Source organism: Molossus molossus, unplaced genomic scaffold (assembly GCF_014108415.1).
Source record: "Molossus molossus isolate mMolMol1 unplaced genomic scaffold, mMolMol1.p scaffold_m16_p_5, whole genome shotgun sequence".
NCBI classification, from domain to species: Eukaryota; Metazoa; Chordata; class Mammalia; order Chiroptera; family Molossidae; genus Molossus; species Molossus molossus.
The window spans coordinates 95,059,253-95,078,026 of record NW_023425388.1 but is presented as its reverse complement, the minus strand read 5'-3'; the positions used below and the strand labels follow the sequence as shown (position 1 = coordinate 95,078,026).

Sequence of the window (18,774 nt, the reverse complement as noted above, 5' to 3'; positions counted from 1 at the left end):
TCTTGGGCTGGCAACTTTAACCAGGAAAGTAAGACTTGACAGTGGTGTTCAACGTGGGTCCTCCCTCGCTCATCTAAACACAGGAGAGGGAGCCACAAACAGCAGAACACCAACACCCACAGGGAGAACTTGACCGGCTCCAAAGCCCACAGTGATAGCCAAAATGGTGAAACACAGAAACAGAAGCCAAATGAAAGAGCAAGAGACCTCCACCGAAGATGAGATCAATGTGGAGCAATTAGGCATGTTAACAGAGCTAGAATTCAGAGTCATGATCTTGAGGAAGCTGAACAGCATGAGTAAGGACATAGAGACACTGAAAATAAGCCAATTGGAAATTAAAAACCAACAAGAAGAGATAAAAAATTACATATCAGAAATGAAAAACACATTGGAAGGTTTAAAAAGCAGAGTAGGGGAAGCTGAGGACCGGATCAGTGAATTAGAAGACAGGGTAGAAAAATCAACCATTCAGAAAAACAAAAGGAAAAAACGATTAAAAAACAGGAAGACAGCTTAAGAGAACTATGGGACAACTGGAAACGTAATAATATTCGCATCATAGGAGTCCCCGAAGAAGAAGAAAATGAGCAAGGGATAGAGAATATATTCAAAACAATAGTGAGAGAAAACTTCCCTAATTTGGTGAAGGAAGAAGGCATTCAAGTTCAAGAAGCACAGAGAGTCCCAAGTAAGAAGAACCCAAACAGGCCCACACCAAGACACATAGTAATTAAAATGCCACAAATTAAAGACAAAGAGAGAATCCTAAAAGCAACAAGAGATAAGCAACAGGTCACCTACAAAGGGAACCCCATAAGGCTCTCAGCTGACTTCTCACAAGAAACACTACAGGCCAGAAGAGAATGGCATGAAGTAATCAAAGTCATGAAAAACAAGAATCTGAATCCAAGACTACTCTACCCAGCAAGGCTATCATTCAAAATAGAAGATCAAATAAAGAGCTTCCCAGACAAAAAAAGGCTAAGGGAATACATTAGCACCAAACCAGCACTGCAAGAAATGTTAAAAGGACTGCTGTAATTAGCAGGAGAAATGGGAAGAAAAATAGAACCACACTAAACAAAAATGGCAATAAACAAGTACATATCAATAATCACCTTAAACGTAAATGGATTGAATGCTCCCATAAAAAGACACAGAGTAGCTGATTGGATAAGAAAGCATGACTCATCTATATGTTGTTTACAAGAGACCCACCTCTCAACAAAAGACTCACATAGGTTGAAAGTGAAGGGATGGAAAAAAATTTTCCAAGCAAATGGAAAGCAAAAAAAAGCTGGGGTAGCAATTCTCATATCTGATAAAATAGATTTCAAAATGAAGACCATAACTAGAGACAAAGACGGCCACTACATAATATTGAAAGGATCTATCAAGCAGGAAGATATAACCTTGATAAACATATATGCACCCAATATAGGAGCACCAAAATATATTAAAAATCTTCAGGAGGACTTCCAAGGAGAAATCGACAACAATACAATCATAGCAGGGGACTTCAACACCCTGTTGACACCACTGGATAGATCCTCTAGGCAAAAAATTAGCAAGGAAACAGAGACTCTAAATGAAGCACTACACCAAATGGATTTAATAGATATCTACAGAGAATTACACCCCAAAACTACAGAATACACATTCTTCTCAAGTGCACATGGGACATTCTCAAAGATAGACCACATGATAGGACACAAACTAAATCTCTACAAGTTCAAGAAGATTGAAATCATATCAAGCATCTTCTCAGATCACAATGGCATGAAACTAGAAATCAATTGCAACAAGAACATGCAAAGACATTTCAACACATGGAGGCTAAATAGCATGTTATTAAACAATGAATGGGTCACCGAGGAGATCAAGGAAGAAATTAAAAACTTCCTGGAAACCAATGAAAATGAAGACACAACAACACAAAATCTATGGGATGCAGCGAAAGCAGTTCTGAGAGGGAAGTTCATAGCACTACAGGCCTACCTCAAAAAAACAAGAAAAATTTCTAATTGACTGTCTAACCTCACAACTTAAAGAATTAGAAAGCAAACAAAAAGAAAACCCCCGAGCAAGTAGAAGGAAGGAAATAGTAAAGATCAGAGCAGAAATAAATGACATAGAGACCAAAAAAACAATTCAAAGGATCTATGAAACAAAGAGCTGGTTTTTCGAAAAGATAAACAAGATTGATGGACCCTTAGCTAGACTCACCAAGAAACAAAGAGAGAGAACCCAAATACACAAAATCAGAAATGAAAGAGGAGAAGTAACAACTAACACCACGGAAATACAAAAGATCGTTAACAACTACTATGAACAACTATATGGCAACAAATTCGACAATCTAAGCGAAATGGAAAAATTTCTAGAAACAAACAGTCTCCCAAAACTATTCCCAGAAGAGATAGAAAACTTGAACAGACCAATAACAACTAAGGAAATTGAAGAGGTAATCAAGACTCTCCCAGCAAACAAAAGCCCAGGCCCAGATGGTTTCACAGGGGAGTTTTACTGAACATTCAAAAAAGAACTAACATCCATTCTTCTCAAACTATTTCAAAAAATTCAAGAAGAAGGAAGACTTCCAAATACGTTCTATGAGGCCAGCATAATTCTAATTCCAAAACCAGAAAAAGACACTACGAAGAAAGAAAACTACAGTCCAATATGCCTGATGAACATAGACGCCAAAATCCTGAACAAAATATTAGCAAATCGGATCCAGAAATACATCAAAAAAATTATTCACCATGACCAAGTGGGATTCATTCCAGGGATGCAAGGCTGGTACAATATTCGCAAATCAATAAACGTGATACACCACATAAACAAATGAAGAATAAAACCACATGATTATATCAATAGATGCTGAAAAAGCATTCGACAAAATCCAGCATCCATTTCTGATAAAAACGCTCAGCAATGTAGGAATAGAAGGATCATATCTCGACATAATAAAGGCCATATATGAAAGACCTACAGCCAACATCATACTCAATGGACAGAAACTAAAAACATTTCCATTAAGAACAGGAACAAGCCCTGGCCAGTTTGGCTCAGCGGTTAGAGCGCCCGCCTGCAGTCCGGAGAGACCCGGGTTCGGTTCCCGCTAAGGGCACGTACTTCGGTTGCAGTTTGTCCCCGGCCCTGGTTGGTCGTGCGGGTGACAGCCACTCGATGTGTCCCTTTCACATCGATGTTTCTCACTCTCTCTCTTCCTCTCTCTCCCTCCCACTCTGTCTGTACAAAAAATGGAAAAATGTCCTCGGGTGAGGATAAAAAAAAAAAAAGAACAGGAACAAGGCAGGGATGTCCACTTTCGCCACTCTTATTTAACATTGTACAGGAAGTCTTAACCACAGCAATCAGACATGAAAAAAAAATAAAAGGGATCCAAATTGGAAAGGAGGAAGTGAAACTGTCATTATTTGCAGATGACATGATATTGTACATAGAAAACCCTAAAGACTCCATCAAAAATCTATTAGACTTAATAAATGAATTTGGCAAAGTAGCAGGATACAAAATTAAGGTCAAGAAATCGACGGCATTCTTGTACATCAATGATGAACTCACAGAAAGAGAAACTGAAAAAACAATCCCATTTACCATCGTGCCAAAAAAATTACAATACCTAGGAATAAACTTAACCAAAGAAGTAAAGGACCTATTTGCAGAAAACTACAGGTCATTGAAAAAAGAAATAGAGGAAGATATAAAAAAGTGGAAGCACATACCCTGTTCATGGATTGGAAGAATTAACATAATTAAAATGTCCATACTACACAAAGCAATCTATAGATTCAATGCAATCCCCATCAAAATACCAACGACATATTTCATAGAACTAGAACAAATATTTCAAAAGTTCATATAAAACCAAAAAAGACCCCGAATAGCCACAGCAATCTTGAAAAAGAAGAACAAAGTAGGTGGGATCACAATACCAGATATCAGGTTATACTACAAAGCGACTGTAACCAAAACAGCCTGGTACTGGCACAAGAACAGGCATATAGACCAGTGGAACAGAACTGAAAACCCAGAAATGGACCCAAGGCAATACGCTCAATTAATATTTGACAAAGGTGGCAAGAGCATACAGTGGAGTAAAGACAGCCTCTTTAATAAATGGTGTTGGGAAAATTGGACAGCTACATGCAAAAAAATGAAACTAGACCATCAACTTACACCATACACAAAAATAAACTCAAAATGGATAAAAGACTTAAATGTGACCCGTGAATCCATAAAAATTCTAGAAGAAAATGTAGGCAACAAAATTTCGGACATCATACGGAGCAGAATTTTCACTGATACATCACCTAAGGCAACAGAAACAAAGGAGAAAATGAACACATGGGACTACATCAAACTGAAAAGCTTCTGCACAGCAAAAGAAACAATCATCAAAATGGAAAGGCAACCCACTGTATAGGAGAACATCATTGCCAATTATGTATCAGATAAGGGGTTAATTTCCAATATATATAGAGTGCTCATACAACTCCACAAAAGGAAGACAAAGAACCCAATTAAAAAATGGGAAGAGGAGCTGAATACACACCTCTCCAAACAGGACATACAAATGGCCAAAAGACATATGAAGAAATGCTCAACATCACTAATCATCAGAGAGATGCAAATTAAAACAACAATGAGGTATCACCTCACACCTGTCAGAATGGCCGCCATCAACAAATCATCAAACAACAAGTGTTGGCGAGGGTCTGGAGAAAAGGGGACTCTAATACACTGCTGGTGGGAATGCAGACTGGTGCAGCCGCTATGGAAAACAATATGGTGCTACCTCAAAAAATTAAAAATTGAACTCCCATTTGACCCAGTGATCTCACTTCTAGGAATATACCCTAAGAAGCCTGAAACACCAATCAGGAAGAATATATGTACCCCCATGTTCATAGCAGCACTATTTACAATAGCTAAGATCTGGAAACAGCCCAAGTGTCCACCAGTAGACGAATGGATCAAAAAGCTGTGGTACATATACACAATGGAGTACTATGCAGCGGTAAGAAGGAAAGATCTCTTATCCTTTGAGACTACATGGAAGGACCTGGAAAGTATTATCCTAAGTGAAAGAAGCCAAGCAGAAAAAGACAAATACCACATGATCTCACTTATATACGGAATATAATGAACATAACAGTCTGAGGAATACAGTAGACCCAGACACATGGAAGTAGGGCACAGACTGACATCCCTCAGAAGAGGGGATGGGGGGTGGGGGGTGGGAAGAGATAAACCACAGAACTTATATGCATGTATGCATGACCAATGGACATGGACAACTAAGCCGGGGACAGGGTGGAGTGGGGGTGGGGTGGGGGGTTGCCAATGGGGTAAAAAGGTAAAATATCTATAACAAAAAAATAAATAAAAATTCATAAAAATATATATATATATATATATATTTTTTTTTTTTTCAGGAGTCTCCCACTGCGGATGGTTTTTATTTCTGTTTAATTTTATGTTCACTGTAATGTTAAATGTGTGCAAGAATGAATCTAATGATAAATTTCTCAAGCTTATATCTCTTATATATTTTTAAGACACACATAGATATGTATACTCATAAAACCATTTAAATGTAGTAATCGACATAAATTTTGTGTTATAATATTTACTTAAACTTAATTTTGAAACATGGATTAAAACTTGGCTTGTTTGAGCATTTGTTTTGAGATCAGCATATCACATACTAATGTAAACTACACAAAACCTTCACTAGTATACCACATAGTGATATTGTGTGTTCTTTAAAGGCAAGATGGACCCTTTCTTTTTTTTTCTTTTATATTCCACATATAAATGAGATCATATATAGTACTTGTCTACCTCTGTCTGATTTATTTCACTTGGCATAATGCCCTCAAAATCTATCCACATTGTTGCAAATGGCAAGATTTTATTTATTTTTATGGCTGAATATAATATTCCTTTGTGTGTCTATAACATTACATTTTCTTTACTTACCCATTGATGGCAGGTTCTTTCCATATCTTAGTTATTATAAATAACGCTTCATTGAACATGGGGTGCATATATCTTTTTGAATTGGTGTTTTTGTTTTCTTTGGATAAATGCATCTTTTCTATCTTGAGTCTCCATTAGTCTTTTATTTAATGTGCAAATTAAAATAGTTCAGTGTGGTATCAATGTGATTCTGAAAACTAATTCAAATAATGAATTCCTTTGGAAGTTCTTGGTTATAGGACGTTCATTCAGTTAGTCCAGGGATATTGTGTGTTTTAGATTCTATCAAAATGAAAACAGGATATTCTTAAATATGCTAGAGAACCTGTGAATTCTCTGAAACTTAGTTCACAGATGAGCCCATTTGAGAGTTTGGTATTGCCACATTAGAATGTTTTTATGATCTTCTAAATGGTAATAGGAAATCATTTGAAGTCCCTGAGGATGTACAAGGTCTGACTTAGGTTTTAGTAGAGAAGTGCTTGTGAATACAGATAGATGTTATACATGTGTGTAACAAGTATGCTTCTAAATTCATGTTTTTTTAAAATATGTTTTTATTGATTTTTTTAGAGAGAGAGAAAGGGAGAGAGAGATAGAAACATTGATGTGAGAGAGAAACATCGACTGGCTGCCTCCTGCACATCCCTTACTGGGGATCGAACCCACAACCCAGGCATGTGCCCTCATCTGGAATTGAACTGGGAGCTCTCAATTCATGGCCTGATGCTCAGTAATGGATTCAATGAGCCACACCAACCAGGCTAAACTCATTTGGACGAATGAACATAACAGAGTATAAATACTTTTATTCACAGTAGAAAAATATTTTGTTAAAATATTGTTATTAAACCATTTTTTATACCTTTCTTTTGGAATTACTTAGATATGACTTGAGTTGCAGAAGCAAATTAATCTAATTATGTGATAATCCTCCAACTTTTGCTATTCAATTATCCTCACAGATGAAACTGCTCTATCACTGAGCATGTTCAACAGAGCAGTGAAATTTGAATAGATAGGTCTTTGTCCTATCTGGGGAGCTAGAGCTGACCTTTGAACAATGGGTTTGAACTGCTTGGGTCAGCTTATACCTAGATATTTTTTTTTTGATGTATACATTTGGCTCTTTGTATCTGCTGGTTTTACATATTCAGATTCAACCAGCTATGGATCAATAAACAGTATTTTTGTATTCCCAAATATGGTTTCCCAACAATTGATTCCCAAGTATGGATTGAAAATACTGCTTTTAATCTGTGGTTGGTTAAATTTGTGGATGTGAAGGGCTGACTGAGATTTTGGGGCGCCAATGTCATGTGCCAAAATAAAACTTACACAGTATGTAGATATTCAGTTTTGTGGTAGTAAGCACCCCTAACCCCTACATTTTAAAAATAATAACTGTACTGTTTTCTATCTGCAGTTGGTTGAATCCACAGATTAATACCCCACAGATACTAAGGACCAACTGTAATTAAGTTATTCATGGATTTTAAGTTGTGCTGGGGTTGACACCTCTAACCCCAGCATTGCTGCAGGGTCAACTATACTCCAATATTCATAATATTCACTTAAATGAATACAAACAAAAGCACCTGCTTTTTTCTATGCAGACACAGGTTGAAAGCCATGATGTAAGTTTCCTTTATTCTGCTTTTGTATGAAACAACTTAGTAATAGCTTTTTTTTTCAAATATCTGAATCTCGTTTAGTATTTTTTTTTAAATCTGTTATCAACTCCATGATCTATAATTATATATAGTATTTGTTTATAAACGCGACATCTGGAAAACTAGTTATTAGCAGCTCTTCTATTGACCTATTTTACTAAATAATTAAGATACAGGGTAAGCCGACATATTCTTTGTGTGAATACATATTGGGAGCATGAATTTATTTTTGATGGATATCCATTTGGAAGTGATATATTAAACTTCTTTGACTTTTATAAGTTATATATAAACTTATATATGTTATTAAGTAATGTGATATTGAAAAATTCACAGTCTTAATTATAAAATGCTAATAATTACAAAGATCATTATTCCCTGAACATTATATTGGTTATACATTTACAACTTAAACAATTTCCTTAACCAGGTATTTCTCAAAAGCCACACCAAGCTGAGAAAAACAAGACAGATTTAAAAAGTTCAATGTACTAAACAAAAAAAACATATTCATCCATGTGAACTTTATGGACTTTTAGTTTCTCATATATGTTCATGTTTTATGAAAAAAGGGTTGGATGCTGAATAAGTTTATGAAATCATGGGTTAAACTCAGTTAAATAGATTACTTTAATACTAAATTTTTATATGTATACCACCTAATAATTTCCTTCATGACTTTCTGATAAGAGGCTCTGGCCTGCAGAGTTATACAAAAATTTTTTACCAAGGTACCACTCTATTTTTCTATAAGAGCATTGATCTTTTAGATCAATAAGGACAAAAAAAAGTTTATTTTTTTTTTTGTTATAGTATTGAAGTCAAAGGTTGATGGAAATATTTACTGCATAGGTAATAAATTTTCATCAGTGTTTCTACAAATTTTTCTTTTCATGCCAATGATAAAATTAGATTAAAATAGATAATATTAAAATATTTATACTTGGTTTTATAAGTTATGTAAATGCATGTTGCAACTATTGTTACATAATGACCTAAAAGTAAATATGAAGTCCTTAGCAAAATATATTGTCTTAATGATAAAATTAGTCTGTCGTTGATTGAGAAAATTATGCTTTGGATTTAAATGATTGATTTTAATAGGTAACTAAAACTTTTTATAATTAAGATTATTTTATTGCATTTCATCAGCAAATGGGTGTATATTTTTTTTCAGGGAGGAGTGTATTTTTTTAGGGGAGAGTGCGAACGCAGTCCCATACTACCACAAATTGTGCAGTCGAGTTTCCCACATCTGAGGAAATTACAGGGGTCAGCACAACCAGAGTGCAATGGATAAGCCTCTCCCTGGGAAATCCACCTTTGTGATCATGGTATCTCCCCTGCCAGGTAAGTATGGGGGTGTATATTTTTATTTTTATTTATTTTTTATTAATTTATTTTTGTTAGAGATGTTTCTCCTTTTGTCCCCATTGAAACCCTCCTCCCAGTTACCCCCCACCCCCACCTCCAGCATCGTTGTCTAAGTCCATCGGTTATGCATATATGCATATAAGTTCTTTGTTTTATCTCTTCCCTCCCCTCTCCCTGCCTCTTCTGAGGTTTGGCATTCTGTACCCCACTTGTTTTTTTTTTCTTCTGCTTGGAACATTTTTTTTTTCATCACTTCACTATGTGAGTCTTTTATTTGAGGTAGGTGTCTTGTAAACAATATATATATGAGTCATGCTTTCTTTTTTTTTTAATTAATTTATTTTTGTTACAGATGTTTCTTCTTTTCCACACACTGATTCCCCCCTCCCCCTCACTCCCGGCCCTGTCCCCAGCTTTGTGTCCAGGTCCATTTTTCATGCATACATGCATATAAGTCTGTGGTTTATCTCTTCCCTCCCACCCACTCTTCTGGGGATTGTCAGTCTGTACCACACTTCCACATCTCTGGGACTATCCCATTCCTCAGACTGTTATGTCCATTATATATATACTCCACAAATAAGTGAGATCATAGGAATACGTGTCTTTCTCTGTTTGTCTTGTTTCACTTAGGATAATACTTTCGAGGTCCCTCCATGTCGTCTCAAAAGATAAGAGATCTTTCTTTCTTACAGCTGCATAGTACTCCATTGTGTATATGTAGCACAGCTTTTTGATCCATTCATCTACTGATGGACATTTGGGCTTTTTTCAGATCTGAGCTATTGCAAATAGGGCTGCTATGAACATGGGGGTACATATATTCTTTCTGATTAGTGTTTCAGGCTTCTTAGGGTATATTCCTAGAAGTGGAATCATTGGGTCAAATGGCTATTCAATTTTTAATTGTTTGAGGTAACACCATAATGTTTTTCATAGTGGCTGCACCGGTCTGCATTCCCACCAGCAGTGTACTAGAGTCCTTTTTCTCCACACCCTCGCCAACACTTGTTTGATGATTTGTTGATGCAGCCATTCTGACAGGTGTGAGGTGATACCTCATTGTTGTTTTAAATTGCATCTCTCTGATGATTAGTCATGTTGAGCATTTCTTCATATGTCTCTTAGCCATTTGTATGTCCTATTTGGAGAGGTGTGTATGTAGTTCCTCTGCCTATTTTTTAATTGGGTTCTTTGTCTTCCTTTTGTTGAGTTGTGTAAGCACTCTATATATATTGAAAATTAACCTTTTATCTGATATATAATTCGCAATTATGCTCTCCCATACAGTGGGTTGCCTTTCCACTTTGATGATTGTATCTTTTGCTGTGCAGAAGCTTTTGAGTTTGATGTAGTTCCATGTGTTAACTTTCTTCTTTGTTTCTGTTGCCTTAGGGGATGTATCAGTGAAAATTCGGCTGCTTATGATGTCTGACATTTTGTTGCCTACACTTTCTTATAGAATTTTTATAGATTCATGAGTCACATTTAAGTCTTTTATCCATTTTAAGTTTATTCTTGTTTATAGTGTATGTTGATGGTCTAATTTCATTTATTTGCATGTAGCTATCCAATTTTTTCAACACTATTTATTAAAGAGGCTGTCTTTACTCCACTGTATGCTCTTGCCACCTTTGTCAAATATTAATTGAGCATATTGCCTTGGGTCCATTTCTGGGTTCTCTGTTCTGTTCCACTGGTCTATATGCCTGTCTTGTGCCAGTACCAGGCTGTTTTGATTACAGTGGCTCTGTAGTATAACCTGAAATCTGGTAATGTGATCCCTCCAACTTTGTTCTTCTTTTTTAAAATTGCTGTGGCTATTCAGGGTCTTTTTTGGTTTTATATGAACTTTTGAAATATTTGTTCTAGTTCTGTGAAGTATGTCATTGGTATTTTGATGGGGATTGCATTGAATCTATAGATTGCTTTGGGTAATATGGACATTTTAATAATGTTAATTCTTCTAATCCATGAACAAGGTATGTGCTTCCATTTTTTCATATATTCCTCTATTTCTTTTTTTAATGACCATTTTTCTATGAATAGATCCTTTACTTCTTTCATTAAGTTTATTCCTAGATATCTTAATTTTTTTGCTGTGATGGTAAATGGGATTGTTTCTTTAGTTTCTCTTTCTGTGAGTTCATCATTTGTGCATAAGAATGCCATCGATTTCTTGACATTAATTTTGTATCCTGCTAATTTGCCAAATTCATTTGTTAAGTCTAGTAAATGTTTGATAGAGTCTTTGGGGTTTTCTACATATAGTATCTTTTCATCTGAGAATAATGATAGTTTCACTTCCTTTTTTCCAATTTGGATCCCTTCTATGTTTTCTTTCTGTCTGATAGCTGTGGCTAAGACTTCCAGCACTATGTTAAATAAGAGTGGCGAAAGTGGGCATCCTTGTCTTATTCCTGTTTTTAAGGGAAATGTTTTTAATTTTTGCCCATTCAGTATGATGTTGGCTGTAGGTCTTTCATATATGGCCTTTATTATGTCAAGATACGATCCCTCTATTCCCGGATTGCTGAGCGTTTTTATCAGAAACGGGTGCTGGATATTGTTGAATGCTTTTTCAGCATCTATTGATATGATCATATGATTTTTACCTTTCATTTTGTTTAGGTGGTATATCACACTTATTGATTTGCAAATAATGTACCAGCATTGCATCCCTGGAATGAATCCCACTTGGTCATGGTGAATAATTTTTTTGATGTATTGCTGGATTTGATTTGATAGAATTTTGTTCAGGATTGTGGCATCTATGTTCATCAGGGATATTGGTCTGTAGTTTTCTTTTTTTTTTTTAGTGTCTTTTTCTCATTTTGGAATTATGCTGGCCTCATAAAATGAGTTTAGAAGTCTTCCTTATTATTGAATTTTTTGAAATAGTTTGAGGAGAATGGGTATTAGTTCTTTTTTAAATGTTCAGTAAAATTCCTCCGTGTAGCCGTCTGGGCCTGGGCTTGTTTGCTGGGAGAATCTTGAAGATGAAATTACATCTTCATTTTCTTTTGTTGTTATTTGTTTGTTCAAATTTTCTATTTTCTCCCAGTTCAGTTTTGGGGAAATTTGTCCATTTTGCTTAGATTGTCAAATTTGTTGCAGTATAATTGTTCATAATATTTGTTAACTATTCTTTGTATTTCTGTGGTGTCAGTTTTTATTTCTCCTCTTTTATTCCTGATTTTGTGTATTTGGGTTCTCTGTCTTTGTTTCCTGGTGAGTCTTGCTAAGGGTCCATCACTCTTGTTTATTTTTTCCAAGAACCAGCTCTTCATTTCATTGATCCTTTGAGTTGTTTTTTTGGTCTCCATGTCATTTATTTATGCTCTGATCTTTACTATTTCCTTCCTTCTACTTGCTCTGGGGTTTTGTTTTTGTTTGCTTTCTAGTTCATTAAGTTGTGAGGTTAGATAGTCTATTAGAAATTTTTCTTGTTTCTTGAGGCAGGCCTGTAGTGCTATGAACTTTCCTCTCAGAACTACTTTTGCTGCATCCCACAGATTTTGTGTTGTTGTGTGTTCATTTTCACTGTTTTTCAGGAAGTTTTTAATTTCTTCCTTGATCTCCATGGTAACCCCTTCATTGTTTACTAACATGCTATTTAGCCTCCATGTTTTCAAATGTCTTTGCATGTTCTTGTTGCAATTGATTTCTAGTTGCATGCCATTGTGATCTGAAAAGATGCTTGATATGATTTCAATCTCCTTGAAATTGTAGAGACTTAGTTTGTGCCCTAACATGTGGTCTATCTTTGAGAATGTCCCATGTGCACTTGTGAAGAATGTGAATTCTGCAGTTTTAGGGTGTAATTCTGTGTAGATATCTATTAAATCCATTTGATCTAGAACTTCATTTAGAGTCTGTGTTTTCTTGTTAATTTTTTGTCTAGAAGATCTATCCAGTGATGTCATCAGGATATTGAAGTCCCCTGCTATGATTGTTAATGAGCCTCAGTTTGCATTTCTTTGCCTCACACGAGAATGACTGAATCTCCAAGGGGTGGGGGCTTATGCTTTTACCCACAGCTCTGGGAAGGAGCACACTGCAACTCAGCAAAAACTCTCAGTGCCCTCCAAATCCTGGGTTTCCCCACAGAGCTCCAGCCCAGTCTGCCCTCTCTCTGCCATAGCACCCAGGTGAGTGGCTGTGGCTATTTTAGTGCTCTGTCCTGGCTCTCTGTGTTGTGGAGTGGGCTTGGTCTTTATTCCCCAAGGATGCTGCTCACAGCTACGACTGCTGCTGTACTTGGGCTCCTAGCCTGCCACCCTCTTGCACCTTTGCAGATCCTATCAGTGTCCCTGGTTATATGGTGCTGTCCTGCTGCTTTTTTGTTGCTTTTTTTCTGAGGATTTGTCTTCATTTTAGTTGTGATTTTCTTTTGGTCCTGGGCTATCATCTACATAGCTTCTATTCACTCAGCCTTCATTTTCATATCTTTTATGCCTATCTTGTGAGCAGCTGGGTTGCACAGGTTTTTCTTGTGCCCCCTTCACCCTGCAGGTCCCTTGGGTAACTGGATCACACAGTCCTTTTGGGGACCCAGCTCTATGCCTATGTTATGGGCTGCTGGGTTGCACAGTCCTCTATGGTGCTGAAGCACCCCACAGGACCCTTGTGTAACTAGATTGCACAGTCCCTGATGGGTCGCACAGGCCTCTCTGGTGCCCCTGTACCCTGCAGTTCCTGTGGTCTGGTACCTGCATAGCACCAGTCTCTCTAGGGCTCAGGCTTCTCACTGTTCTTGTGTGCTGCCTGTCTGCACAGGCCTCTGTGGAGCCCCAAGGCCCTGCTGCTGGAGGCTGGGGGATGCTGCTGCCCCATGGGGCTCAACTCCTGCTCAGCTTTTGCTGTAGTTTTTTGGGGATGGGTCTTAGTGCTTCTGTTGCCTGGGGATGATGTCTGCTCCCCAGCCTCTGTTGCCGGGGGTACATCTTGACTCTGATTGCCCTCTACTATAGGGAATGGTGCTGGGCCCAGGCTGTCCAAGGCTTCTGTGACCAGCACCTTGGAAGCTCCACTACTTGTGCACTGGTCTGTGTTGACACAGAGTATCCATTGGTCCTATGATGCCAGGTGCGCTGATGGGCTCAGGTTGCTGGTCCCTAGCTGCTCTCATGCCTCCTCCCTGGGAAGACCCAGGATCTTCCAAAATGGTGGGACCTCCCTGCGGTGCAGGGAGAAGCTCCATGAAGAACTGCTTACTACTGTAGCCAGCTGCACCTGGCTATAGCACAGGAACCTTCTGCTTCGAGGCTCTGCACTGCTCCGGTTTGGTTGTCTACCTTTGCCTCCACTCACACTCTCTCACAAACTAGCTCACAATCACACACTCACCCTCCCTCCGGTCCTCCCCACTGCTCTTACCCATCGCTATATTCCCAAATTTTTCATCATGCTTTCTTATCTATTCAGCTACACTGTGTCTTTTGTTCAGAGCATTTAATCCATTTATGTTTAAGGTTATTATTTATATGTACTTATTTATTGCCATTTTTGTTTATTATGGTTATGTTTTTCTTCCTTTTTCTTGTGCTTATTACAGCAGTCCTTTTAACATTTCTTGGAGTGCTGGTTTGGTGCTAATATATTCCCTTAGCCTTTTTTTTTTTTTTTTTTTTTTTGTCTGGGAAGCTTTTTGTTTCACCTCCATTTTGAATGATAGCCTTGCTGGATAGAGTAGTGTTGAGTTCAGATTCTTGTTTTTTATTACCTTGATTACTTCATGCCATTCCCTTCTGGCCTATATTGTTTCTGTTGATAAGTCAGCTGACAGCCTTATAGGGGTTCCTTTGTATGTAACCTGTTGCTTATCTCTTGCTGCCTTCAAGATTCTTTCTTTGTCTTTAATTTTTGGCATTTTAATTATTATGTGTCTTGCTGTGGGCCTGTTCTGGTTCTTCTTACTTGGGGCTCTCTGTGCTTCTTGAACTTGAATGCCCTTTTCCTTCACAAAATTAAGGAAGTTTTCTGTCACAATATCTTCAAATATACTCTCTAACCCTTGCTCATTTTCTTCTTCTGTAACTCCTATGATGCAGATGTTATTATGTTTTATATTGTCCTACAGTTCTTTTAAGCTGTCTTTCTGTATTTTAATTGTTTTGTTTTGTTTTGTTTTTTTTTTTTTTGGTTCTCTGATTGGATGATTTTTTCTACCCTGTCTTCTAATTCACTGTGCTGATCCTCAGCTTCCTATACTCTGCTGGTTAATCCTTCCAATGTGTTCTTTATTTCTGCTATGTCATTTGTCATTTCCACTTGGTTGGTTTTCAGTGTTTCTATATCTTTCCTCATGCTGTTGAGCTTCCTCATAATTATTATTCCGAACTCTACCTCTGATATATTGCTTAATTTTATTCTTTTTATCTCTTCTCTTGCAGAATTCTTTTGTTCTTTTATTTGGGATTTGTTTCTTTGTTTCACCACTTTGTCTGTACTAGTGGGTTTTGAAACCTGCCAAATTTTTGCTGTGGGTATTAGTGTTCTGCTGGTTGAGGCTCCCTCTACTGGGTCTGGATGATTGCGGGAGGACCCATGTTAAACACCACTGTCAAGTCTTACTTTCCTAGGTGGATTCGCAAGCCAAGGAAAGATTTATTCTCTAGCTTTTTCCTGGAGGCTATTAGTCTCAGTTACTTGATGAGCCTTGATTTGTAGCCCTCAGTTAAATAAAAAATCTCTCAGTTGTAAGAGGATTTCTAGTGGGTGAGGCACTTGCTTGCTGTTAATGAGCCTCAATTTGCATTTCTCTGGCCGGGCCTAGTGGTGTTAATTCCTGAGAGACAGGTTGTTGCTTCTCCCTGGGGCTCTGGTAAGGTGCTCTTTAAGTAAGATGACTACTGTCTTATGAGGGAGTGATTCAGCACAAAACTCTTGGTGTCCTCCCCTCCAGCTCTCTCCTGCACCAGGAGCCCCAGACTCTCTCCACACAGTTCCAGTACAGTCTGCCTGCCCTCTGCTGGAGCACAGTGTGTGGCTGTAGCTGATTTGGTGCTTTTTAAACTCCGACTTTCTCAGCAGAAATCGCTTACAGATAATACAGCCCTCTGCTGATGTCTGTGGGTTCCCAGCCTGTCTCTCATGCAGCAGTTTCTACCAGGCTTGATTTGGCATCTTCTTTCCGTCCCTGGTTATACAGGTTCTCTCTAGCTGCTTTTCAGTTGGTTTTTCCCAATTATTTATCTTTATTTTAGTTGTAATTCTAGTTTGGTCCTGGAAGACAGTCTGTGTAGCTTCCATTTGTTTTGCCACCATTTTTTCTCCTCTGGGTTTGTATTTTTCTTTAGGTTGGTTTTCTAAATCACCTACATTGTTTGTCTTTAATGTATTTCAAAAAATTTGTCTTGGATCTTATAGAACTAGATCATGCATAAATTCCTTAAAAATATTTATTGAAAACCTACTATTTCAAAGTATATGCTAGATCATGAGCATAGAATAAAAGATAATCCTGATATTCTAAGAGGTTATTTTTATAAGAATATACTCAATAAAGAAACATGCAAATAAATAAATCTAATATTTATGATGGTGATTAGTGTTTTCAAAAAAAAAAAAGAAAGCAGAATGGAGGACTAGGAAGTGCCAGGGTGAGGGCAGGTTTACATTGTTAAATAGGGTTTCCCAGGAAGTTATCAATCAGTAGGTAGGATTTGAACAAAGTGCTAGACTAGATAAGGAAACAAGCATTTATATGTCTGTGTACTGGGAGAATATTCCAAGCAAAAGGAAAAGAAAATACAAAGGCATTCAGAAGGGAATTTGTCTAGTGTGTTTGATAAATAGCAGGGTGTGAAATGAATGAGAGGGAGAATAGTAGGTAATGATGTCAGAAAAGTAATAACATGGAAAACACATCATATAGGGTTCCCTAGGTCATTATAAGAATCTTTGCTTTTGCCCTGGCCAGTTTGGCTCAGCGGTTAGAGCATCAGCCTGCGGTCCTGAGAAACCCAGGTTCAGTTCCCGCGAAGGGCACGTACCTTGGTTGCAGTTTGTCCCCGGCCATGGTTGGGTTGTAAGGGTGGCGACCACTCGATGTGTCCCTTTCACATCAATGTTTTTCCCTCTCTTTCTCTCCCTCCCACTCTATCTGAACAAAATATTGAAAAATATCTTTGGGTGAGGATTAAAAAAATTTAAAAAAAATATTTTTTGCTTCCATGGTAAGTGAGATGGGAAACCATTGAAGGGTTTGAGGTAGAGAAATAACATGATCTAACTTATTTTGAAAGAACACTATGAACTGTGTTGAAACTATGCAGTAGAGGAGAAAAGAGGAGCAGAAAGATAAATTAGAAGCTATTGCAGTAATCTAGATAAATAATAAAAGTGGTATGAACTGAAGTGTTCATGTAGAGATAGTGTGAAATGTCCAGTTTTTGAGCATATTCGAAAGTAGAGACAATAAACTGGCTGGGGATGTGACAAGAAGGTTTTTGCTTAATTACTTCAAAAGATCTAGTTGCCATTTATTGCAATAATAAAGACAGGAGGAGATGGTGGAAGGGGAAGTGTGAGAAGACTATGAGACTTCTAAATGGAAATACTAAATTGGTAATTGCAGTGTTTTGTATGGAGTTCAGAAGAGAGGTCTGAACTAGGGATGCATTTCTTGGAATTGTCAGCACGGAAATGGGTCTTAAGTCAATGGGACTGAATGCGATTACCAAGGAAGTGAGTGAAGAGAGAAAAGAGGAACAAGGACTAATTTCTAAGGCTCTCTAAATTGGCAAGAAGAGAGAATGAAGAAGGACAGCAAGAAGGATACTGGGAGGAAATAGTAAGGTAGGAGGAAACTAAGAGAATGATCTGGAAGCAGTCAAGAGCATGTCAAGATAGGCCAAGTCACCCTTTCCAGATCTGGTGGAGTGGGAGTGAACATCTGCTACAATAAAGACAGAAAGATTCAGAGCAAGGAGCTTAAGAGCCAGGACCTCTACCTCAGGCTGTTGGTCCAGCCTTACAAATTTCAAGCCCAACAAAATAACTCCACCTTCGACCAAGTTGTGCTGAAGAGTGTTCATGAGTCACACCAACCAGCCACCTCTGTTCTTTTTCTGGAAGATGAAGTTTTCTGGCAGGGAGGAGAAAACTTCTGTAGTTGTAGGGACTATAACAGGTATTGTGTGTGTCCATGAGGTGCCTAAATTGAAGGTGTGTGTACTTTGTATGAGTTGCCCACCTGGAGCCACATACTCAGGCCAGAGGTAAGATCCTCACATTCAACCAGCTGGCTCTGGACTCCCTCAATGCCTGTGACATGGTCCTGCTCTTTAATTCTTCAAGGGCCCAGGGAATTGCTCACAGCCACACCAACCCCTATGTGCACTGTAAGTACAGGAAGTTCCAGTCTGCCAAAGGCCAATGGGCCAGCCACAGCTGCAAAAACTAACATAGGAAACATAATCAATAATAATGTAATAACTGTGTGGTGCCAGGTGGGTACTACAAATATCAGGGGGAACATTTTGAAAAGTATATGATTATCTAACCACTATGCTGTACACTGAAACAAATACAAAATCATATTGGACATAAACTGTAAAAAAAATGATAAAAATGACTATTTCTGTATCAAAAAATGAGTTACAATAAAAAGATTTATTTCTAGGTCAACTATTTTAAAAAGGCAAGCCAAGTCAGATGAGAACTGAGAGTTCACTTTGTCATTGACTTTGATAAGGTCAATATTAAG

General features: G+C 37.7%; 1 non-coding gene and 1 pseudogene across 1 annotated transcript; one reads left to right on the top strand and one right to left on the bottom strand.

Moving 5' to 3' along the window:
- Positions 1–8,882: 8,882 nt before the first annotated feature.
- LOC118617909 lies at positions 8,883–9,046 on the bottom strand. Its single transcript, XR_004956871.1, has one exon. It is a non-coding gene; the product is annotated as a U1 spliceosomal RNA (small nuclear RNA).
- An 8,690-nt stretch (positions 9,047–17,736) lies between these two features.
- LOC118617011 lies at positions 17,737–18,471 on the top strand (annotated as a pseudogene).
- The last annotated feature ends 303 nt before the right edge of the window (positions 18,472–18,774 follow it).